This window comes from Periplaneta americana, chromosome 5 (assembly GCF_040183065.1).
Source record: "Periplaneta americana isolate PAMFEO1 chromosome 5, P.americana_PAMFEO1_priV1, whole genome shotgun sequence".
Classification (NCBI taxonomy): Eukaryota; Metazoa; Arthropoda; class Insecta; order Blattodea; family Blattidae; genus Periplaneta; species Periplaneta americana.
Genome location: NC_091121.1, coordinates 1,256,959 through 1,283,570, shown reverse-complemented (window position 1 = coordinate 1,283,570; position 26,612 = coordinate 1,256,959). Strand labels below are relative to the sequence as shown.

Genomic DNA, 26,612 nt, shown 5'->3' with positions numbered 1-26,612 from the left:
CATTTACAAATTAGACGAGCAAATAATCAAACAGCACGAAAGTAAATTTCCAGTTTTCTCTTTTGGTATTAAATTAACCGTTCAGATCACAATTTACATGCCACATCGGCCGAAGAAAATACAAGTCATATTGTAATTATTAACTTGATATTCCAGCAAATATTACATGAATGTTGGTCTGTTATGGTGCTTAAAAATAATTCAGTTTTATATAATAACTATATAACATACTCTATAAAGCATAGGAACGTTGACTCTGGCTGAATAATTTATTCATGACTGGTCTAAGTAATATTAAATATTGTGTTTCTTCAGAAAAGCTACCCCATCCAAAGTACTTGTTAAGATATAACACTCGAGAGGGCGAGGACGCACTACTGGGAAACTAACCATTTCTCTTCGTCCTGGACCTCTCGCATGTTATATTGGTAATTAGTAACAAGTTTGAGGGAGGGAATACAACAGTGCATTAGAATATACAGGTAAGTGTCAAAGGATTTTTGTGCTGAAAGTATTTGTGGCTGTGAACTAAAACCACGTGTTTATCGCTATGTAAATATCACAGAAATCAATTAAACAAAATAAAATTATGCCTTCTTTGATGTAGCTTTTCTGGAGAATTACCTAAATATTAGCCTACTTAAACCTATCGTAGACCCAACCTAACATGTTGATCATTTTCTATTCATATAGCTGTAAATGTTGGTATCATGCATGAATTTTATGATATAACAATTTTTAGAAGTGTTATGTTATTGTTTGATATTACAGCTAGAAAAGTGATAACAAATTCACAGAAGGGGACCCCACTTGTGACACCAGGAAAACATAGACTACGTAAACATCCAGTGACTGATGCTGATGATTTTACGAAAGATGCAATTGCGAGATTTATTTATGACAAGTTACATAAAGGTAGGGAAGTTACAGGAATTATTGTGTTGATTTATGTAATGTAATTCTGATATTAGTCATATGTATAAAAATATGGCATAATTTTCATTTATTGTTACAGGGGAAGTACTAACAGCAGCAAAAGTTGTGGAACATATGAATGATAATTATGAAACATATTTATTTAGAGGATCCTTATCACCGGTGAAAAAAATTTTGAAAGAGATGAAATTTCTATGGAGCAAAGGGGATCCTTATACACATGTACGAGAAAGTGATGTTATTCGTTTTTGAGAGAGTATATAAGAAGTGTGGAGCGTGAGAACCCTAAACCCGTAGTATTCTTGGATGAGATTTGGATTTTTATGAATGGTAAATTTCAATGTATTGTGAGACATTGAGTGATTGAATTTTTTACTAACAAATAGGTTAACACTTATGTGGAATATGAAATTGCAATTAATATAGGCTACTAGTAATGAATTCAGGTGGGAACAACATATTTTGCAATTAATAGTTTCATATTATAACTAGAGGTTAGTTATAAAATTCTTGAACGGTTTTCCTGTGTTTAAAATTTTAGTGTCTCTTAGAGTGTCAATGTGAATCTCTCTCTGTCTTTTTTTTTTAAGTAGGATCACCCACTTATTCATGGAATAAACCAGGTGAAGTTTCCAGTGACATGAATGGTGTTATTCGTAGACCAACAAATGAGGGTGGAAGATTAGATGCCGGAACGAAAGGTGGATTTATACTCGGTAAGTTATATTGATTTATATTTTACATAAATTTGGCAAGAGTAATGTTTTAAATCAGGGTACAAAAATATAAAAATTGGTGACTAAATAAAAACGTGGGAAAGCCTTTCACCAAAGAGGATCTCATGTCATGTTATGTTTTATTTTCTTTATTTAAATGCTGTGAATTCATGTGATGTAATTATATGCCCAGGCATAATTTTTATTGCAGGTGCTGATTTAATTTTTTCATGCAATTGAAAGAAAAGTCAGGACTACCATAGTGCTATGAATGGCCCTTAGTTGAGAAGTGGGTGCAAACACAGTTGTTGACCTGAGAACATTAGGGCAATGCGTTATTGTCATGGATAGTGCTGCATATCATAGCAGACTTGTGGAAAATCAGCCAACAACAAAATGGAGGAAAGAACAGCTACTGGTGATTGCAACTGAATATAATAGATTTGTTGTACTAAATGATAAGAGTTGATGGTGTGAAATCACCTTTTGATATTACATTGCAATATTAATTTCCATACTTTACAGTCATTATTATTATTATTATTATTATTATTATTATTATTATTATTATTATTATTATTATCATCATTACTATCACTACTGCTACTACTACTACTACTACTACTACTACTATTGCAACTGTTTCTCTTATTTCTCATGATTAGGCATACTTATAGATGCTACTTTTTTCTTTCAGGTGAAATTGAATCTACATAAGAATCCTAAGACAACAGAGCCTTGCCAATTACTGTCCTGAAGCGGCCTTGTCTTATGTGTTGTGTCTATATACAATTAATTCTTTCAGTTTCCCCCCCCCCTTAATGTAATGAAGTTGTTGTTTGATTGATACCAAGTGTTCTGCAGTTGATGTCATTTGTTATCTTGCACTCCAATATTTAACCAGATGATTGAAAGCTGTGTAAATTTGGACAGTCAAGACAATGATCCATATCTTCATTGAGATTTCAGAAATGGCACTGGGAGATTCTGAAATATCAGTTTTGTAAATATTTGAGACAATCATGGCCTGTGATAATATGAGTACTGCCACTGTAGATTTTCATAGAAGTTCAGTTATTAAATTAGGTTTATTATTTTACTATGTATTGTACTATATTTTGGTTCGCTTAATTGATTAATTATATATGCTGTAAATTGAATAGTAGACTGTAGGCCTATAGCTTAACTGATGAATTATATGTGCTGTTAATTAAATAGTAGGCTGTATACCACAAGTGATGAATTGTTTATGCTTGTAATTTGAAGTAATTTGCATGATATGTATTATCAATTTCTGTATATTTCAACTGATTGAATTGTTTATACTTTTATACTTTTATACTTTCCAACAACAACACAACAGATATTATTACTTATGATGAACTCATTGAAGTATATAAACGTTTAAAAAACGGGAAAGCCCCAGGCGAAGATAATTTAAATTTCGAGCTTTTTAAATACGCTGGAGAAGAATTTACCTATCGATTTTTATATTTCTTAAACAATATCTGGGCAGGATTAAACCCCCCAGAAAGTTGGCAAAAAGCCATTGTAGTACCCATTTATAAGAAAGGAAACAAAAAACTATGTGAAAATTACAGGGGTATAAGTCTTCTCAATTCTGGATATAAGATCTATACAGCCATAATCAAAAATAAACTATCACATCTTTACGAAGACAAAATCACTGAAGAACAGAATGGATTCCGAAAAGGAAGATCATGTTGTGACAGCTATTTCACCATGAAGATTTTAATTGAAAAGCACAGAGAATTTAATATTCCAACCCACTTAGCTTTTATTGATTTCATAAAAGCTTTTGATAGAGTTGATAGAAATAAACTTTTAGAGATTTTACGCTATGATCATGTGCCAAACCAAATCATTCTCTCCATTTATAATTTATATCAACAAAATGAAATTGCCATAAGAACTGAACGCGGAACTACTAGCTGGACTTCCATCAACCAAGGTGTTAGACAAGGGTGCGGTCTTTCCCCTCTGTTGTTTATTATATATATGAACCATATTTTATACATTTGGAGGCAAAGTCATCATGCTGGAATTCAAATTAATCGAAACACAGTTCTCGATACACTAATGTTTGCCGACGATCAGGTTATTATCGCTAAAACAGAGGATGCTTTACAAAGAGCCATTTATAATTTGCAAATAATCGCCTCTGATTTCAATATGGAAATCTCAAAAGAGAAAACAAAAGTCATGGCATTTTCGGGAGAGAACCCAATTCCCAGTAAGATCATGATAAATAATACTTTAATTGAACGTGTTAACTCATTTAACTATTTAGGTTATAACCTCTCTTACATCACTGATGAAGATATGTCAAACAAAATATCTAAATTTATAAAAATCACTGGCGTTATTAATGCCGTCTTCAAATCCTCCCATGTTCAGAAACATACAAGGCTAAAGGTATATAAAACACTAGCTCGAGCGGTCCTCACTTACGGTAGCGAGGCATGGACAATCAGAAAAGCTGATGAGCAAAGGCTGATGACAGCTGGAATGAGGTTCATGCGACGAACAGCGGGATGCTCTTTGCTGGGACACTGTAAAAATGTGGACATATTGCAGGAACTCAAAATGGATCTATAGTTAATTTTGTTCAACAATATCGACTTCAGTGGAAAAAACATGTCGAAAGGATGGATCGCACTAGATGGCCTAAACAGATTCTTACGTATGTACCAAGAGGAAAGAGGAAATTGGGAAGACCACGAAAGCGCTGGCATGAGACCGTAACAGATCCTGTAGGGTCTAATACGTGAGGGATATGATGATGATGATACTTTTAAATTGAATTAACTTGCTTGCTGTGTATTATATTTTATAGCTTAACTGATGAATAATTGTTTAGGTTTGTCAATTTAATAATCTGAGTGCCATGTACCTCATATTTTTAGTGGAGCCACCAATGTAGCTTAGTCGGTAGACTCGTTGGCCTGCAAATTCACAGCTGCACTCGAGGGTAGGTTGGATCCCCCATTTGGTCTGATTCGTTGGTTTCTTCTGAGGATTTTCCTCCATCGTGGAGCGGATGCCGGATGGCCTATTGCAATTTTTTCATTTGCTTTAGAATCATTCCGATTTTTGTTACCACATTGTCATGTTCTGATCTTGTTATTCTTTTAACAGTGTGGTAAGATGCAGGTATAGATAACCTTACAGTAATTTTGCTACCTTTCAGCTACCTCATTACCTCCCACTCCATAAAGTTCATGGATCCACGGAAGTACCAGTCGTCGATGTAATTCGACCATTTTGCTTAAAATTTTAAAACACTGTAAAATATTGAGATTTCATGCTGTTACGTCCAATACTGCAGCAAGAATATCTGATTTTGAATCTGATAGTATGACAGCCTTCTCAGATTTATGAAGTTGATACTGGAGATTTTGTAAGCTTAAAAGTGTATCTAAATTTTCACTATCAAAATTAGTCAGTGTTTGAAGTTAGTTAGTTAGTTAGTGGCATTTAAAAAGGGCGCGTCAGCTACTATGGCTGTTTGCGCCTTACCTAAAATCTTTCACTAAACACAAACACAATACAATAACCAGAATGTTTAAAAGAACTAAAAAGCATTGTCACGGTTAAAATGGGGCAAATAAGTGTTTGAATATAATTCCCTGTAAAAGGGAATATACTGGTATTGTACTACAAACCACTACATCTATAGCTTGGTAAACAGGATCCATCTTTAAAAAATACTGTATGTAGTCACTCACTGACCAGATCATTTATCGTTTCTAATGATTTTTAAAATGTCTGGAGAAGTATCACATTTCTTAACATCATCTGTTAAGGTTAACTTATATACTATTCATTTTCAAATAACTTGGGATTGTGTTTTATTAGTAAAGTTTCCCTTAATTGAGCAAGTTTGAGTTCTCCAAGTAGAGTCAAAAAGTCTGTTGGGATTTTGGCTCAATTTATTAATATTTGTGGACTGTGATTTTTTGTTCTAGACAACCATATTATCTGCAAATGATGAGATTATCATAAGATCTATTTCTTTAGTTAGACCATCGACTTTAATATTGGAAAATGTATTCCTGAAAACAACAATGTGGGAAGCCCAGATGAATCTGTCTCTATTTACATATTTGTGACAATGAATCAAATAATCAAGTCACTGACCCAGTGTAACACTTTATCATGGACAGCCTAAGTTTGCAATTTCTTAAGTGATTTATATCTACAGAGCCATATGATCCTTGAAAATAAATTAAAATTGCTAAGGTGTTTTGTTTTCTGTTTAAAATAGCCTATCTTTAATATCTTGACTAAAATTTAAAATCTGTCCATTTGTTGAATGTAATTCTCTAAAGTCAACTCAATAAGATGAAAGTTAGTTACTAGATTCCAGGAACCAATTCAATCTATGAAATCATCTCTTCCATAATTTTGGTTATCATACTAGTAAGTGGTATCTGCCGATAACTCGAAAAGATATTAGTTGAATGATTGCTTTTCAAAATTGATGTTATGATAGATTTTCTCCAGACAGATATTGTACTTTAGATGAGATTACAAGATAAAAGTAGTGAGTTTGCTTGTTTGCCAACATGTTTAAGAAAATCAGCATGTGTATTGTCTGGACTTGGAGATGTTTTGGGTCTTATGTTATTAAATTAATAGTAATGTTCAGTTATTGATTAAATATTGTTATATAAAGTAGATTGTAGATTTAATATTTCTTTCAGTTTTTCCTTAATAGTCTGATGTACACAGATAAAACTAACAACCACACCACCAACTAATCTAATAGAAATTAAAATATAATTAAATGTAGAAAAAGTAATTAAAATTATAAATATACATAATAAACCATAACTCCCTAATTTCAACAATATACTATTTTATTCCCTTTTACAGCTTGTAGATAATTATTAATTATAGTTATTACTTATTAGTGTAATATTTATTGAACTTATTGGCTATTTCACTTCGTTTGAAAGATGTTATTGTGTACAAAAAGCATTTTTGGATGATCGTTTCATGCTGTATGTTGTGTATAAATGTATGATTTCTGGCCACCTGTTCTGTGTAATCCATCTTTTGTATGGAATTAATAAAATACTCTTTTGGTAGTAATTATTTTATTAATTGAGTACTTAATTTTCACCAACTCACATTTCTTGAATCATTTGTTTTTTTCTTATTTAAATTTAGGACACAAAAGCCAAAAAGAGACTTCACAGTTATGTATCATACATTTTTTCAATGACAGACGTGGAGTTGCAGAAATAATAAGTGTAAGTGTAACATTATTAAGCAATTTACAAACAAATGAAATCTTTAAAAAGGTATCTAGAAGTGAAATTACTTATGGCTTTTAAGGACCAAAATTATTTTTGTAAGTTGATTTATTATTATTTCAGTTTTAGCCTAGTTGTATTATCCATTTCCTTACTAACTTCAAAAGATAATCAGAAGTTCATTCGAATTCCAACCAAAAGTCAATTGGTTATTAATTTATCTACCTTTAGGAAGTACAGTATATGTACGCTGGAATCTTTGAAGTGAAGTGACAATAATTTAATTGGTCTTGGAACAGATTTGATTCTTAAATATTATATTATATACTATACTTTGTTGCATATTTACGTCTAGTAACCTATTAATGCTAATACTAATAATAATGTAAAGGAATAAAAGAATAGAACATATCAATACACTTCTCATGTGATTCATTTCCTCCATTTCCCATATAGTTTGCCTACGAAAATATATTAGAAATTATTATTGAAACTATTTAGAATAACCTTCCAACATAAAGGTAAAGTACGGTGAGTAAAGAAGTCATTCAGTACATAGGATCGTGATTTTACTACATGTGGTGATATCTGGTAACAGTTGGCAACACTGACAAGACGGAAATATTTGCTGTTTGGGAACTGAACTTACGTGATCCTCACTATAGATAGAAACAATAAGGAATTATGTTATGATAAAAAGAAAAATTAGCACAATTATAACGTTAATTCGTCAGAATGTTTAATTTAATGAAGATAAAGGGTTCATACGAATATTTCTGTCCATCACTGTATGTAGCTATAAGGAAAGCTAAAATGTTGGCGAATCATATCAAAGAGATCATTATTCCAATGTTTTAAAGTTACATATTTTTACACATTTTGGTGCATAATAAATATTTTGGCATATTTCACATATTTTGAAAGAATACACATTTTTTTCACCAATTTTCCCTCTACTTAATTCTTAAGTTATATGTTTTAAAATTGTTTATAAAGCTTATTTCTTCGTCTCCAGTGCGTAAATATAATTTAATAATTGAAAATAGTAACGTATTCTGTGAAAAAATGGACATTTGTTTGCAATGCTAATAGTGTGTATATCCCTTAAGAAGTAACGGTAAAGTAGGAACAAATACCACTGCGAAGGGTGGGTCATTGTACTGCTAACGCGGTGAAGGAAAAAGTGAAAGTTACCCTATGGGTATAACCATTTCCCACAAACATCTCCAATCAATTGCTCTAAAAGAAAACAATAGTTTTTTTTTCTGTTTTCTTATGAAGCTTATTTTGACATCAGGTGATACAAATAGCTAGTCTACTGCTGGATTTCAATTGACGATTCCTTTACTACGACGGTAAAATCGTGCTATGCAAAGTGTGTGGCGAACACATTGGTTGCTCCATGAAGTCACAGTTAGAACAGCATTTAAAAATTGAACTTCATGTGAGAAATAAAAAACGTGCTCCGTTGAAAAGAAACAAGTTCTTGTTACACAAGTGGTGGTGCAACATTCTTCGTCTTGTACAGTGAATTTAATAAAAATTTGTGCGTGGCAATGGTTGCTGCAAACATACCATGGTATAAACTTGGAGTTCCAAAGTTTCAAGCTTTCCTACGCAAATACCACAACTTCAATATTTCGCATGAATCAATACTCCATAAAAATTATTTGAACTCCTGCTACATTGACACAATGGAAACGATTAGAGCTGAACTTGATGATTTCTACTTATGGGTTGCCACTGACGAGACGATCAATGACAGCAAAAAATATGGAAAAAAATATTCAATTATTAATTGCGCCACCAGACAATAATTGAGGTTGAATCACATGTGCACCTGTAATTTTTCATTAGTGTGCAAAAATACATCCAATAAAGTTTAATTTTTAAGTTACATATTTTTTATTTATTACTAGGGCAAGGCATTTAATGACCTATAAATTGGTAAAAAATGCAAAATAAAAAATGCATTTATGACCTAAAAAATACAAAAAATGACCTAAAAAACAAAAAAATGACCAATAAAAAGTAAAGCATTGCCAATGAAAATACTTTTAATTATGTTAAGTACTCACTTGATTACTGAACTACATAAAATTTTAAAAAATCCATGTTACAGTACCTTGTATTGCAGAAAATTAATATCAAGTGCACTTTTACAACAATTTTGAATTGCAGTTAACAATCAAAACTTGGCGGAGATTTTCAAACAAAAATGATTGTCTATTGTCTGCTAGTACCGACTTATAAACGGAAAAGCTTCTCTCTACTTCAACGGAAACAATTGGAGCAAACTAAAAGCAAGCAATATCTCCTGGATTTAATTCACAGTCAGGAAGAGAAAAATTGTCACCAGACAAAGCTCTGCCAATTGAACACAATGTTGTGTACCCCCTGTTCTTGCTTAGACAGTTTTTCATTTTCATTGACACTGCATCACCCACTTTACCACATGCACGGTTCAAATCATTCATCACTTTATCCACTATTTGTAGCTGTTCCACTAATGTCACTTGGGATTTTGCCAGTGCAGTTATGACATCAGGAAGGAATCCAAAATTAGTATTTATGTAAGAAAGTTTACCAGCAATTTCTTTATCAGCTAACAGTTCTTGCGCCTTTTTTATTGACACTGACTCACCATTATCAAAAGAATCAACCACTTTCTTCACAACATCGAAATTCTTGCAATAATAACTGCAAGCTTGGAGCCATGTTCCCCATCTAGTCAAAACAGGTGAAAATGGCAATTGGATTTCTGGAGCTTCTGTTTTGAATGCTGAAATTCGAGAGGGGACTTTCAAGAATACTTTCTTCACGCATCCAATTAATTTATCCACTTCAGGAAAATTTGCACGTACTTCTTCTGCAACCCGGTGTAATGCATGCGCTAAACACGTCAGATGTACCATTTTTGGGTACTTACTTACTTACTTACAAATGGCTTTTAAGGAACCCGAAGGTTCATTGCCGCCCTCACATAAACCCGCCAGCAGTCCCTATCCTGAGCAAGATTAATCCAGTCTCTATCATCATACCCCACCTCCCTCAAATCCATTTTAATATTATCCTCCCATCTACGTCTCGGCCTCCCTAAAGGTCTTTTTCCCTCCGGTCTCCCAACTAACACTCTATATGCATTTCTGGATTCGCCCATACGTGCTACATGCCCTGCCCATCTCAAACGTCTGGATTTAATGTTCCTAATTATGTCAGGTGAAGAATACAATGCGTGCAGTTCTGTGTTGTGTAACTTTCTCCATTCTCCTGTAACTTCATCCCGCTTAGCCCCAAATATTTTCCTAAGCACCTTATTCTCAAACACCCTGAACCTATGTTCCTCTCTCAGAGTGAGAGTCCAAGTTTCACAACCATACAGAACAACTGGTAATATAACTGTTTTATAGATTCTAACTTTCAGATTTTTGGACAGCAGACTGGATGATAAGAGCTTCTCAACCGAATAATAACACGCATTTCCCACATTTATTCTGCGTTTAATTTCCTCCCGAGTGTCATTTATATTTGTTACTGTTGCTCCAAGATATTTGAATTTTTCCATCTCTTCGAAGGATAAATCTCCAATTTTTATATTTCCATTTCGTACAATATTCTGGTCACGAGACATAATCATATACTTTATAGGGATACGTAACAAGCTGTTTTTTACGGTGATGGGTTGTTAGCCCTTCGTCCAACCCCCAAGCTGGAGGACCACCCCTTATCGGCTGTCCACGACTGCTTATTCAATATATTCGCAGCTACCCTCCATATCTGGAGGCCGTCTCCTCTATCCGCAACCTGAGGACGCGCCATGCCGTGGTGATAGTTAGTTTTTGGGTACAGTGCACTTAAAGAAGCAGCTGCTTTCATCATGTAGGGTGCTGCATCTGTTATAAAAAGCAATACATTGGAATTTCGAATCCCATCAGGCCAAAGTTTTCTCAATGCATGGTCAAATACTAAGCTGATCGTCGAGCAGTTGACTTTGTCCAGATGCTCACAATGTAATAGAAATTGTTCTCCAGGGCTGCGTGCTTCTAAAACGCCAATAATAACATTAGCTACATAACAGCCCATAGAGTCTGTTGTCTCGTCAATGGATACGAATACATTTCTTTCTCCAATCATTTCTCTTATTTTTTTCAAAGTTTTGTCATAGCACCGAGCTATGTATGTTCTTCTCAATGTTCTGGGATCTGGAATTAATTTTCCGGTCTCCTCTTCTAAGAAAGTTCGGAGCTTAGGATGATTCAGTTTGTGAAGTGGAATATCAGCCGATAGAAAAGCTTCGCATAGTTTCTCACAAAATGGCAAAAACGTTGAACACGTATCCCCCAGAAGCATTTGCTGTAAGTTTACACTGGATTTATTTTCAAGTCTCTGCAGGCCACGTTTATGTTTCTCCCGTGACATGTGTTGTTCTATCATAAACTTTTTTTCAGCAGCCACTCTCACATCACAGATCTTGCAGAATAAAATACGACCGTCCATTGAAAAAATATTTTCTCCATATTTTGAAACAAATGCCTTTAATTTAACACTAGCAGTTTCCTTTACTTTAGGCATTTTGCTCTTGACCTGTTCACACAGACGACTAGAAACAACTGACCACCTCAATTAACAGCATAACAATGCCAGTTTACCTGGAGAAAGGAATCTCTGTGGGAGTGTGGGTAAATTCCTAGAAGTGGGCAAGTTCATTATGCCTTGAAAAATAGGGGTACAAGCTAGCATATGCTCTAGGAATTTGAATAAAATTCCTAGAAGTGGGCAAGTTCATTATGCACATACCTTGAAAAATAGGGGTAGAAGCTAGCAAACATCTACTTAATTCCAAGAAATTGTATTGACAAGGAAAATACTGAATTATAATAAAAATCTCAAATCAAATACAAATAATGTCACAGCCTTCCTAAAAGTGTAAAAAAATGCTCAAAATGACCTAAAAATTGCTAAAAAATGACATCCGTAAAAAAATTAAGAAAATGCAAAAAAAATGCCCTAACGAATTGCTTTTATTTAACCCGGTTTTTAATGTCATACATTTCCATATATGCTAGCAATGTTTAAACCTTCATAAGAAAAAGATGCAAAATCATTAATTACCTTGCCCTATTTATTACATATTTATCTACATATTTTGCCACTTTATGTACAGTACATATTTCTCATTTCCATATTACATAAAATCCGGGCTCTACTGATATGTGTGTCAATTCATTATTATGTACTAAAAGCAAGGTGGGTATAAAGCAGATAATAATAACACACACGTATTTCCTTGTGGAAGTGAAATAAAATAAAGTTCTTAATGGAAAGCTTACAGTCCCAAAGCTGATATGAATATATCTTGTCTACAAAGTAAAGAAGTATGTGTTTAAAAATTGATTTCAATAAATGTTTGTCAGATGAAGAGCCAGTGTTATAACATTTATAAAAGGTCTGTCAGCAACATACATTTTGATTTATGTAACTTATATATACTAAAGTATTACTTACTTTCAATACCAGTACTTTTCTCAGTCTTAGAATCTCCTTGTTTTCCTTAGCAAGACTGTTGTGCAGAATATCTTATAGGAGATCCTCCTTTGAATCAGATAACTGCAATTCACCACTCGGCAGCTATGAAGAAGAAAAGAAAATAGTAATAATTATGCTGGAAAGAGTATGAGGCATTGTGGATACGTTGTATTAGGAGCAAACTTGAAATCGTGATTCTTTGTTGAGTTCACCCCTGCTATACGCAGTGCCTCATATATTCCATTGCTTTTTAAATCAATTTTCTGTATTTCTCCTTATACAGATTGAACCATAAGTAATATCATTAATTTCTCGTTCTCGTTCAGCAAAAGAATTTTACAATCTAGCAGGAAAGAATTGGGGATGCTCCAGGAATACTTCATAAACTACATTCAAAATGTTTATACAGTCAGTGCTGACATACTGCGGAGAAATTTTAATTACTTCACCTGTCATAAACGAAGTAGAATATGTTCAAAACCAAGCTCACAGGCCATTACTGGTGGAATCAAAACAACTCCATAGATTCTATGAGATTCCTCACTAATATTAACAGCATCAAAATGACAATAGAAGAAAAAGCACTGATTCAATATGAAAAACTTATCAGATTCCCAGGAAACAATTGGCATTCATACAGTCCTCTCTGTAGACTGAAAACTCAAAAAAGTTTCATATCCATGGTTCAAGAATTAAAACAGAAAATCAATATCCCGAATTTAAAAGAAAACTTACAAATTAAACCAAACTCTTTAACTCTATTACATATAGAATATAATCTAAATTTAACAGAAGAAATACTGAAATCAGAAGTAAACACTGAAATAATGAAACAATTGTCTTTAGAGACAATTAATATTAGGTACCCTCCACAAAACTGGGTTCATTTATACACCGATGGATCCTTGATCTCCAGAGAACAAGCCTGCTACTAAATCTACGTATTACTCTGTGAAAAGATTTATTAAATCTACATACTTAGACTTCAACAAACAAAATTTGATAACACAATCTCAAGGGGAAAAAATGGAACTCTCTGCATCATAATCCACAGTTAATTCCCGATTTACCACGAAAATCGTCTGTAGCTGCATTTAGATTGGCAACAGGCCATGATTATGTGGCCAAACACCTGCATAGAATTGGAATATATCAGTCCCCTAACTGCCCATTGTGCAACTGAAACCAAGAAATGGATTCGGAACACCTCAAAATCTGTGCTTCAGTGGCTGACCATGATAATATCTTTGAAAAATATTGGAGTGCAAGAGGTCAAATGACTTTATTGTCATATGCCTGGCATTAGAAAACAACAACAATCTTACATTTATCTGGATTAAATTTGTGCACATTTGAAGAACAAAACTAAAATTCTTTCAATCATTCATTATCATAATTTTATTCATTGCTCTCTTAAATTGACTGAGTATATTGGGATTAAATCAGTGGCTTTCCCAAAACATGCTATGAAATGTTTCATATAAAAAAATTTTTATCTCCAAAAGGAAGCAAAAACGAGCAAAATTGTATTAAACTGTTTTGTTTGAAATATCTCAAACAACTCCCTGAAATTATGGATATTACTTACTGTTCACTCTATGAATATTAAGCTCTAGTAGACTCACTGTATCATTTAATGATATTGAGTTGAATATTTGTTCTAGAGCTGAAATTGGCAACCCCTATTCCCTGTGTATTAGTTTCTTCTGGTCAGTAACAGGCTGGAAGGATATTAATAGAGGCTACTTTCAAATCTCCAATGTGTTTAAGCCAGAAAATTTATACTAAAGCCATTCTTATTTTTTTTAGCGTGTATAAGTTCTGTTCAACACTAAGTAATATCCCAGAAATTCGGTCGATACATTTTCAGGCCAGTTTTGTCATGCATATAATTCCTAAACTACACGACACATTCCAATAAAGTAAATGGAGACCGACAGTAGGGTAAATGTATCCAACGTATCATTGAGTTGAGTGAGTCACATCATCTATCTTCACTGCGGTAGAGGGGAAGTTTAGGCACGAATTGGCAGGTCCCATAGTAGCCTTGGCAGTGTAACTCGAGAATGCGAAGTGATAGAACGCTCACAATTGTGTAAATGATTTGTAACGAACCAGGCTATAATCCCAACTGAGAAGCAATCAATAGTCGACAAGTGAAATTGAAAAAAATTCCAAAGTGCAATTGAATGAAGAGAGAAAATTCACAATGTCGAGACATATGCAGCGCAAAGGGGAGTGGGAGTGTAAGCAACGGAGAGTAAACGATACTGTACAATGGTTAAGTCCACATCTGTGGAGTAACGGTCAGCGCATCTGGCCACGAAACCAGGTGGCCCAGGTTCGATTCCCAGTCGGGGCAAGTTACCTGGTTGAGGTTCTTTCCGGGGTTTTCCGTCAACCCAATATGAGCAAATGCTGGGTAACTTTCGTTGCTGGACCCCGCACTCATTTCACCGGCATTATCATCTTCATCTCATTCAGACGCTAAATAACCTAAGATGTTGATGAAGTGTCGTAAAATAACCTACTAAAAAAATGGTTAATGTAGCAACCGACATATTTACTTTTAATGCATACAAGGTTAGGACAGAATTTCATGTAACTTCGAAAACGTTGAATTACATGACAAACAAAAATCTTTATCCCTCGCCATCTGTTGTACATGATTAGTTAAGAACTGCAGACCTGCCGTTAAAAAAAAAACAATCCAAGCATCCCCTGCTTTGTAAATATTGATATTGTAACGGTATGTGTATGAATGATTTGTCTTTGTAATCTGGCAGGATGTAATGACATGTGTGATTGCTGTTTATTTATAATTTTAGAGCATGTGCGTTCAGAGAAAGATTTTCGATGTGGTAAATTCTGATATGTTTTCTCGTTTCTACGCGCATGCGTCGATGGCCCTTTGGCCGCCAGTTCGATGGTGCAGACTGAGTCAGTCTGTACAGTAGCTGACTAGAGCTGGAGCCATCAGCTCAGACCGGAAAGGCTTGGTGTCCATGTTTGGGAACCATAGGCCTATATATCAACCCATGATGTGAAGGTAAACTGGCCACTGTACTTGGGTTTTTCTCTAAAACTAATTGAATTATAGCCCACTGAGTTTTTCTTTTGTGCATATTGTGGGATTTTGGTGAAATTATTGAAATTCTAAAAGAGGTTTTCCTTTTCCTGTGAAGATCGGCCGTGGCACTTAAAGATTTTGCTAGGCTGAAACGAATCCACATCGTAAGTCTGCGTGCTGTAATGATTAGTTAAGATTGTGATTTATTCTGATAGAATAACAAAGATCATGAGCTGATTATATATAGATATGAGATGAATAATGTTGAATGACTGAATTTTAATTTTATCGTATTGTTAAAATAAATTCTCAGTGTCAGTTTAATGTTGCTCAAAAACAAACACAATTTTGTACATTTAGCTTGTCTAATTTTTCAACTTTATGAAACTGGTTTAATCAAAGGTTTTGAGGCATAAAGAGAATTGTTGGTTTAAGGTTGAGTTTATTTAGTGAAAAATTAAGTTCTGATACAAACTGCATATTTCGTAGTGTAAGAATTTATTATAATCTTTGGTAGAAAAGGATAACTTCAGTACCGGTATCATGTTACCATAATATCACTCATCACCTGGCAACCCTGTGTGTAGCTACATGTCGTCGTTGTTTCTGCAATAACTCCTATGTGACATATTTATCGATTTTCAGATTTATTTTTCTATTAAATTAACTTAAATAGTGATACAACAAATAATAAAATCTCCTATATGTAATTATATTTCTTCCTTTCGAAAATGTAAGAATTCACAATACGTATGAAGATGAATAAATGTGTTTTTTCCTCCTACTGAAAATTTGTGTATTTTGCACATAGGAGTTATTGCAGAAACAACGACGATATGAGTCACTCAGCTAAGTGTGCTCCTAGTATAATGGCAGTTGACATTGGACATATACGTCAACGTATATGCCTAACTTGGAGTCAGGTCATAAAGGGAAACATTGAAGGAGGAGAATTCGATCCGGTGCTGTGGATTGAAATCGGTGTACCTCAGTGGTCAGAGCACTTTGTATGTAGAACCAAGGACCCGGGTTTGATCCCCGGTGCCGAAGCGAATTTTTCTCCTCAAATATTAATTGTCAATATTACAGAGAATATTCTGTATGACAAATTAATAAATCTATAATATTCTCATAGCTAGCAGTGCATATGTCTGCACAGATTACTGTGCACTTAACTGCTGAATCTCGGCCAAATAAGTCACTCAGCTGAGTGCGCTCCTAGTATAATGGCAGTTGACATTGAACATATTAGTCAACGTATATCCCTAACTTGGAGTCAGGCCACAAAGGGAAACATAGAAGGAGGAGAATTCGATCCGGTGCTGTGGATTGAATTCGGCGTAGCTCAGTGGTCAGAGCGCTTGGTACGTAGAACCAAGGACCCGGGTTCGATCCCCGGCACCAGAGCGAATTTTTCTCCTCAAATATTAATCATGAATTTACTTTGATTGATATATTTTGAATGATATATTTTGAATTTTAAGGTCATTTCAAAGGTCAGTTTAATACTATATGAGGTGTCACTGTATAAGGATCATGTGCAGAGACTAAGTGGAATGCAGAGAATAGGAAAGATTTGAGAATGCTGGGTTTGCAGTGAAAGGCCTGCCTTTGGGCAGAACACGTGTGTGTGTGTGTGTGTGTGTGTGTGTGTGTGTGTGTGTGTGTGCGTGCGTGTCTTGAGAAGCCTCTTACAAATCCTGAGGAACTGAGAGGAGAGAAATTTTAACAGTCTATATATATATTTTTGGGGAGGCTAAAAATAAACCATCATCTTTCTTATCATTCATTTCGGGGAAGGATTACAGCAAAGAGAAAAAATACTGCAATGGAAGAAAACTGGATTTGCAAGAATTTTACAATGGACAAATATTTAACATACCTTGCTGTATAATGGCAAAGAACATCATTTTCATGACATTTTTATTTCATATTTGGAATTACATTGGTAATTTTAATATTCTTATTTCACAACTTAATACAACATTAGCCAATATTTTAAGAACTTTAATTGAGTCACATTGTAAAATGTTGGTCATACCTGACTATATTCATCAGAGATCAATATCCGGTCACTCTTATCTGGTACCTACTATTTTATGTGAAGTCCTGGTATGTGATGTATGATGTTCAAGATTAGGTTTCTGAAAATATACAGAATTTGTTATTATAAATTTAATAAGAGTAATTACAATACTCATTGGCCACTCCACAAAAAGTATTTCACATCTAGGTCTACAATATTTTTTAATAGATATTATTGATCGTCCAGCACTGTAGCACTATATCTATGAGAAAATAAATAAGATAACAGTAAGTAAATAACAAGAAGGAGGTGAGCCAATTTTATAGGTCCATCTGTGCCAGAAAAGGAATGTTTGAAAACAGTTGTTCGATAAATTTCTAAAATTATGTGTTCTTCATCAGATGAAGTGGATGAATCTGAAGGGTCTAGTACAGGGATTCGAAACTCATAAGTAGGGGTGAGATATACTTTGACTCACTGCTGGCTATGTTGTCGCCAGTGGCGTATTTGAAGGCGGTTTGTAAGTAACACAATGCAATACAGAACACTGAAATGAAATGATTAATCTAAAATAATAATTTATTACACCAAAATATAAAGCCGTAATCCATTTCACGCAAAGCGCAGTAAAAAGAATAGGTTTTAGGTTGAATTGTTACTTTCTTTACAGTTATAATGGGTTCCTTATATTTTGCTATAGAGTCGAATTAACTTAAAATCTGTGCCACTTTTCCATTGCTGTTGTTTGTAGTACAACTAACTACCAATTATTAAATTATTTTCATTATTTAGTACATTAAAAGTCTACAAGAGACAAGGGCTTATGGAAACGATGGCCCAGGGTGTCCAAATCCTTCCGCAATGCTTAATATGTAATACTATTAATACTGAAATTAAAACTTAATTTTTTTTCTAAGCGATACTACATCCAAACAAGTAGGCCTATACTTGCTTTAGGCATTTACTAAAATTATTATTAAAATCAATTAACGTAATAAAAATAATATTTGAAACTTATATAAAATATTTCAACAAGTTTAAACATATTTACGAAAAAATATATGCTTCCTTTAACCGAGCTACAAGATTATTGGAAATCACGGTTTGAATTAACGACAGTATGTGGTATCTTCCTGCAGTATCTTCCAATCCATGAAATTGTTATACGGACACTTGGTCTACTGTTTTATTAAGTTCAGTATTGCCAGAAAGTAACTTCCCCATATATAAAAGGCCCATTTGAAGTGTGATAAATTTTGCGCTCATTAAAAAATTCTCCCCCGTCCCCGAAAAGAAATGCCGAGTAAAATACTGTAAACAGATAATTTATCGCTTATGTTGTGTACAGTAAAAAATTTGTACACATTTTTCATGAAACGTATTGTTGGTCCTGCTTCTGAAAAATTTACCCGAGATGTCAGACGTAGGCCTATATGATTGTCCTTCATATAGTCCAAAGTGCTTGTAACTTCCAGTGAAAATGTCTGTACAGCATAAAGAACGTTCATTTTCTGAAAGGAACTGGGTTCGACATGCTTCCTCATTAGAAATCGAATGGGTTTCACAGCTAAGTCCTTTTGTATCCTGTATATTTCCTTGATGAATTTTGAACTGATCATTCCTTCTCTGTCTGCTATATCCTGGTCTAGAAACTGTGAACGGATGTTTTTGATGATGTGACAGTAATCAAAACTTAAATATAAATTATGTTGCAAGTTACATGGGTGTGCTACGCAAGGCTGTAGATCTCCGCTGCCTAAACCCTTAAACATAGCAGTATTAGTTCTATGGTTATCAGTTACAAGCCGAAGCACATGAAATCCAAGTCTTTACAGCTTTCAACACTTGCTGAACTAATAAGAGCAGATCATTTCCTTGCAAATTTCGTACCATGAAATATGCTGCCGGTATTGTGTACTTGGTAAATAATCCATGAATAACTAAACACAGAAGTTTGTTGGCTAAGACGGGATTTATTCCTATTTCTTTATTAGAAACTCCTTCAGCTTCGACTAAACCAAAAATTTTATCCTTTTCTTTATTATAAAGCAAGCTTTCTTTTATTGCCATTTCATCGCATATAAGAGAAACTACTTTCTCAATTTCATTCAATTTTGTGGCTTCTAACTTAAGTGTCTGTTTAATTAAAGGGGAAACACCAATGCCATATTCCGTTGAGCCCATATGCCTATCTAATATGCTGCGCGACGGTGCTTGTATTAATTTCAAATTTCTTCCAAAGTCGTAGCCTTTAGGAGGCGATATTCGCCAACATAAGCAGTACCGAATAATTGGCTCGGACCATTTTGGACGATTTTTTTTTTTATTTCTAATTTGATCCAGTATATATATGCAGCCATTTTGTAGCCATCATGTGCTGGTTCCTTCCTGTTATCTACTGACTTTCTCTCAGGTAGCTCAGTTGGTAGAGCAACTGGCTACGGACTAGAAGGTCCGGGGTTCGATCCCAGGTGGTGACAGGATTTTTTCTTGTTGCCAAACTTTCAGAGCGGACCTGAGGTTCACTCATCCTCCTATAAAATTGATTAACAGGTCTTTCCTGTGGTGCCGACCACACCACCTCATTCTAGTGACGAGGTCATGGAAACCATGGGGCTATACCTCCATGTCCCCTAAGTGCCTTCATGGCATATTACAGGGATACCTTTACCTTTTACCTTTTACTGACTTTGTCTCAGTATAGCTATTAATTTCTTCCTTCGCCTCTTGAAGTTCCTTCTCTATTTCCACAATTTTGTTTTCGAGTCTGTACACTTTCGCTCGAAGATTTTTATTTAATTTTTTATGGTATTCCAGTTCACTTAATCTTACAGTATTTACATGAACAGCAATATGTCTGGAATATACGTTTACATCTGCCTTTGTCTTTTATAATTTCGGCTTCTATGTCTTTCTCACGATATTCGGCTTCAATGTCCTCCTGACATTGTGCAGCCAATCTTGAGACGTTGTTCTTCTCGGAGAATGATGAACTTGAGTTTCTGACTTTTCTCTTCCTCTTGTTAGAAGGTTTCTTGTATGAAGGATATCCAGGAAATATACTTGGTATCGACAAATTTTTCAGTTTCCTATATTTTGTATCTTCTTTAAAATCTTCTTGTTTGAAGTGTAAACTACACACACATGAACGATCAGAAGGAATCCACTTATTTCCTCTTTTGTCACCTTCTCTTGATATAATATTTAACCTTTAACCACTTTTCCCGCAGCTCACTATTAGATGGAAATTCATGAAATGATAATCTTCTGAATTTCAATTTTCCTCTGTGCGCTTTGCAGAAAGGGGCACAACAAGACACCATTGCAAATATATTATAATTAATATTGTTATTTCAGGAAACCAAGTTTTATATCTCACAAAATTAAATGTATTTCAAACCGAATGTTCCTTTCTTCCAATGTAGCCTATTTTAAAGAAGAAAATCATATCATTAATAAACAATAACTGACAAACACTGTAATTACTTCTAAGATGTCAAATAAGACAGTATAATTAATTCTACACATTTAGTACAGCCAATTCAACGGCAGTTACTTGCTGCGCTCTAGTGTCGAAACTGGACAATAATGTCCACACGAAACTCAATGCTAAGGAAGAGGAATGAGCAGGCAGTTACGCAGCCAAAGGATGTTATCCAGCAGGCAGTGGTTATGGATAAGATTTCGATGATGAATGAGACCGGTGATATTCAGAGACATTGTGGCCCGAATCTCCTGGCATTTGGCTTACGGTTGAGGAAAACCCTCACCACAGAGGTGGTCATATTCATATATTGTGAGTTTGTAACAGACAGTTTTCTTTTATAATATAAAGATGAACACTCACCACAAGATGAAAGAAGTAGCCTACGACCTGAAGATCAGAGTAGCACAAAACTTTGCTTGGAGCCTGTTTTGCTGATTCAATATCTTTAGTCTTTGTAGCCCTTGATGTTTCTCTTCTTTATATCTCTATTATAACTTTCTTGCAGGTTTAATTTCTCTGTTTCTGTACTATTCTTATATGCAGTATATATACAACATTGAACTTTCTTAGGGATATAAAATATGAAGGATTAAAGTGAATTAAATACTAATGTGTAAGAATATGCACGATGATTAATATTTCAATACTACATCGATGGTGAAGACAAAATTAATAACAACATTATGTTTAACACAATGCAGGCAGCATTATGCTACCATTATTGTAAGTACTGCAAGGTGTGCAAAATCTAAACTCGAAGCATGGATATTTTCAGTGCGAAAGTGTTACAAGTCAAAATGGAACATTGCTTTTAGCAACAGTTGAGAATGGAAAACTGTTACAACGTAAAATATAACACTTTCCAATTGAAAAAAAAAAAAAAAAACTAAATAGCATAACTTTAAAACTGTTATATGTGCATTTATGTCCTAGTAGGAAATTTTTAGAGTTGTAACAGTTACCCTCATCTAAAGATTAAGAAGATTAAAATTGAAATAAAACCTAATAATTTTACCCTTCTAGGGAGAAGATCTAAAAATATCAATATTCATGCACGTACAGTAGAATTATAGAAACACATACTTAGTGGTCAGTAATAATAATAATAATAATAATAATAATAATAATAATAATAATAATAATAATAATAATATTAAAAATAATAATACATTATTCAGCGTGGCAATTAATGTTTCTATATACATACTCCTAATTGAACCGTTGAGCAAAGTAAACATAATAGCCTATTACATTTTGTCTGAAAGAACAAGAAAAACGTTCTTCATTCTTTACGATACCACCTCTTATTGCTTGTAGAGACACAGTTTGTAGAGTGACATGATACCGCCACTGCTTGCCTTCAGTACGTGAATGAAACACATAGCAATGTACAGTAAGCTCCTCGTACCCGTTTGAATGTCTCTGATTACACGATGTAATCACGAAACCCACTTTGGTCACCGCTGTTCTAGAGGAAGAGAGGAGAGGATGCGTAACTATTTTGTATACGAACATATCTGTACCTGCGCTGTGATGTACTTTGTATCAGACAACCTCATTCAGTTTATAGGTAGCTGAATTACAAAGCCTAATTATTATTATGGGGTGTATACAGCAGTAGCAGCTCGTGACTGAAAAAGTAGGTGAAGCACAAAATTGTTGCAAGGTTTTCAAAGCTCATGTAGGCTAGTTGCATTGATAATCGGAAGTCTATGTAACTAAAGTAATTCTCTCCCATAAATTCCCATGCCCTTCAATCGTGAAAGTGATTTAATTGTATTTATTTCTGCCAGTTATCAATGCACTTACCGGTACATGTCAATTAAGATATGAAGAGTCCACTGCAAGAATGATGGATGTCATTTGCAATATATATTTTTCAGGAGAAGCAATTGAAAGTTTGAAATGCTTAGCGATCAAAGCTTAACTGTGATTTTCCGATCATTACTGGACAATGACTATCAGTGTTAATGCCATATAACTCTCTATGTACAGTCTATATGTCTTAAGCTATACATTAACAGTCTTGGTTCATTTCCGACAAGAAAGTGACATCCATCATTCTTGCAGTGGACTCTTCATATGCTTATTGCTTACCTATCTTTACACTAAGTTGATCCTCCATAGCTTCAGGGCTGCAAACCTGCCAATAACGTTCTCATGGAGGGGCTGTGATTCCATCATCTTGTCCAACATATCTTTTTGGAGCGAAATATTCCCTAACGCTGACAGTCTCTACTGTGACATTGAGTTTCTTTGTTTTGTTTTTATTCGTTTTAAACACGAGAAGCTCCTCTCGACCGGTACGCTAGTAAGACGGTAGTATTAAAATGAGGGAATATAACTTATACACTTCTCCAAATACATCTTTGTGTCACGAAGAAGTCTATTTTGTCCAATATTCTTTTGAGAAGGTTAACTCCATATGTAGATGAAATTATCGGGGATCATCAGTGTGGTTTTAGGTGTAACAGATCGACTATTGACCAGATATGTTGTATTCGACAGATAATGGAGAAAAAATGGGAGTATAAGGATACAGTGCATCAGTTATTCATAGATTTCAAAAAGGTATATGACTCGGTTTTTACCGGATTTTAATGAAATTCATACTGCTGAAGGAATGTAATAAATCAACATTCTGTGCAAAATTTCAGTTCAATCGAACAAATAGTTTCTGAGTTATCAACATTTTAATTATGATATGATATGCAAATTCAAAATGCTCTACGTCAATCACATTTTCAGTATAGGCCGTAAATTTTTTTTCCTACTTTATTATACACTTATTAATAATTCCAAGTTGTCATTTCAACTTTCAATCACTTTATGTTGAAATAAAAAAATTATTAATTATGTGCTGCCCATTCTGCTGAAAATTTTGCATATTTTGACTTTTAACAACCATTAACGGGAATATTTTTAATTCTACATAAAGAGTGAAAACTACAGTTTTTTAAGCAACTTTCGAAGTGTGTGTCTTCCAAATTTGAAAACAATCAGATGAAAATTATGTGTCACAGAGCATTTTGAAGGTATAAAAATGTAGTTTTAAGATAGAGGCAATTTTTTAAAATAAGACATGCATATAATGTACTTACATAACTAGAACAGCCCAGCACCATATGTTTGGCCTTCCTTTTTCTTTTCTTTCTTTTCTGCTGCACCTTTGTTCAATTTTCTAGTTCATTGTGCACTTTTTTCTTTCTCTGCCCTTTTCCATTCACTCGTATGAGTACGCTTTCTGTCCCGCCTAGCCAGAATATTCTTTGCTACCTCTGTCAATTTCCCCTCCCCAATTGTTATTTTTACAAGTTGACTTTGCAGGCACCCCATATTAAATTCAGCAACTGCACTTGCCACTGCAATATTAATTTTGATTTTTGAGACAAATGTGTCTTTAGGACATTTTCTCCATATAAGAGAATGGACACTCATTCGCATTCTGGGTAGCGCCACGTGTACATTTGCTGAAGACTTCAGGACTGGACAGACGTTCGTAAAGGGGTAACAGTTATTAGGGTTGCTTCTGATAACTGGAGTTCATGTTCTGGTGACTATGAGGCTCCTCTCCCTTTGCCTTACTCCGGTTATAAAACACCAAGAGTCTAGTCCAGTTGGACGTCTGTCGTGATGAGGCTTTTCATCTGTCGACACTGAATGTGCCAAGGTTGCAACAATCCCCCTCCCTATTGCTCTGACATCAGGCATCCCATTTACAATTGCAGCCCTATAATAATTTGTCATTGCAGAAATGGCATTTTCATTTAATTTTCCAACACCCCGCCCGCCAAGCTTAACACCTTGAGATTTATTTTCTTTTACTAAATTTCTCAAACCAGTGCCCATTCTCTTTGCAACATGATTGATGCATTCCTCTTTACTTATTGCAACATCTGCTCCATACACAGCCAGTTTTGACAAATGCTGGTATGTCTTCGCATCCCCATCAGAGAGTATTGTAGTGTATCGCATGCTACATTCATTTTCAGACCTCAACCATAGCCTCTCTGCTGCAACCATCTCCATAGTATTGGAGCTACCTGTGTAATTTTTGTTGCACTCCCCAGATTTTTCATGACCATCTAACCAAAATCTGTATTCTGGAGAATTTTGACCTAGATCAGCAGCAGTGAAAGAACATGCATGGCAAAATTTTGGAAGTCAATACATCTATTACTAACCCTACACCATACAGTGAAATATGGCCACGTTTATACCAGTTACCATCATATGACACTGCTATGTCCACTACATTGCTGGATTTCAGTGTAGGGTCACATACTTCGTGAGCTTGTCATACTGCTCTGAGAGACCGGGAGAGGATTTTTTGGTTATAGCAATCTGTTTCTTTAGCAATTTTGTGAAGATGACTTTGATATGTACCTATTGCCATACCTTTCATGCCACTCACAGAGCAGAATGTCTGCATAGCAGAATAACCTGAACCAGTGCTAACAAAGGTCTCAACCATTTTTTTATTTACTTCAAATGGTGGTCTCTTACTATCAGATTTTGTCTGTGGGCTACTGAAGGTCTCACCACAGTTTGTACCACAGGCAATATATTTTACCACTAGTTTGGTTGCAAACCCATTGTTCTCCCTCATTTGCAATTATAAAGCGGTATTGTCACATTCATGACACTTCAGATTTTTTAACAGTTCACCCCACACATTTTTATGAACTAACAAATAATCTGAAGAAAATGCTTGTCCAATCTCACCTGCAGAAGTGGTTTCAAACATCTTTAGCTTCTTGGCGCTTGTTGATACAGAGGTGGATGACATTTCCTAAGGCTCATGGATAGCAGATGGACCTGCCTGACAATTAGGGAGGTTAGATACATCTGGCTGCTGTTGATAGAGGTTAGGCCTAATTTCTGCAGCACATTGTTTTGCAAATTTGAAATTTTGGTATAATCCAATAAACTGTTGCCAAGGCGAACTGTCATGGCGGACGCGCGCAAGGCTACTATGTAAATCAAATTAAGCATGTATGCATGGGAGCCATGTAAGCATAGTGTCATTGCGACTCTGGTGTTCTGTCTGTAAACTACGTCCACGATTTAATACAGTTACAACTTATTACCTTTTCAAATACATGATGGCAGCTTTTCTCTCATCGCTATCGCTAAGGAGTGTAGTGTTGGCTCCCATGCATACATGCTTAATTTGATTTACGTAGTAGCCTTGCGCGCGTCCGCCATGACAGTTCGCCTTGGCAACAGTTTATTTGATTATACCATTTTGGTTTTTTTAAACGTTTTATATTATTCCAACAGAGACTGTAATATATATTCCAATCTACATTTTGTGCAGAAAAAAATCACAGTTTAAATCTCCTAATTGTGAAATTCAATCTAAATGAAAAATGGCTACAATCTCGAGATAGCACTACACCTATCGTTTATTTAATAAAAATGCTTAGCATGTTCGAAAGAATTCATATGAAGGTCTGTTCTTGATTTTAAAACACTTAACAGTAACAGGTAAAGATCTGCTTGTTTCAGTGCTTGACTTCATGTTTCAACCTCTTCGGTAAATTGTCTAAACATGATCAATTTTAGC

General features: G+C 34.7%; 2 protein-coding genes across 3 annotated transcripts in view; one reads left to right on the top strand and one right to left on the bottom strand.

Moving 5' to 3' along the window:
• The window catches only part of LOC138699411 (uncharacterized), a 169,309-nt gene extending 143,425 nt beyond the window's left edge, over positions 1–25,884 (bottom strand). For both annotated transcript variants that reach the window (XM_069825276.1, XM_069825274.1), the window contains exons 1-3: positions 24,145–25,884; positions 17,572–17,674; positions 12,440–12,562 (exon numbers count right to left, since the gene is read on the bottom strand). The gene's annotated coding sequence lies outside the window, so the exon portion shown is untranslated. The remainder of the gene's footprint in view (positions 1–12,439; positions 12,563–17,571; positions 17,675–24,144) is intronic.
• A 375-nt stretch (positions 25,885–26,259) lies between these two features.
• Positions 26,260–26,612, top strand: part of LOC138699409 (transmembrane GTPase Marf-like) — a 44,738-nt gene continuing 44,385 nt past the window's right edge. The window contains exon 1 of the mRNA XM_069825270.1: positions 26,260–26,533. The gene's annotated coding sequence lies outside the window, so the exon portion shown is untranslated. The remainder of the gene's footprint in view (positions 26,534–26,612) is intronic.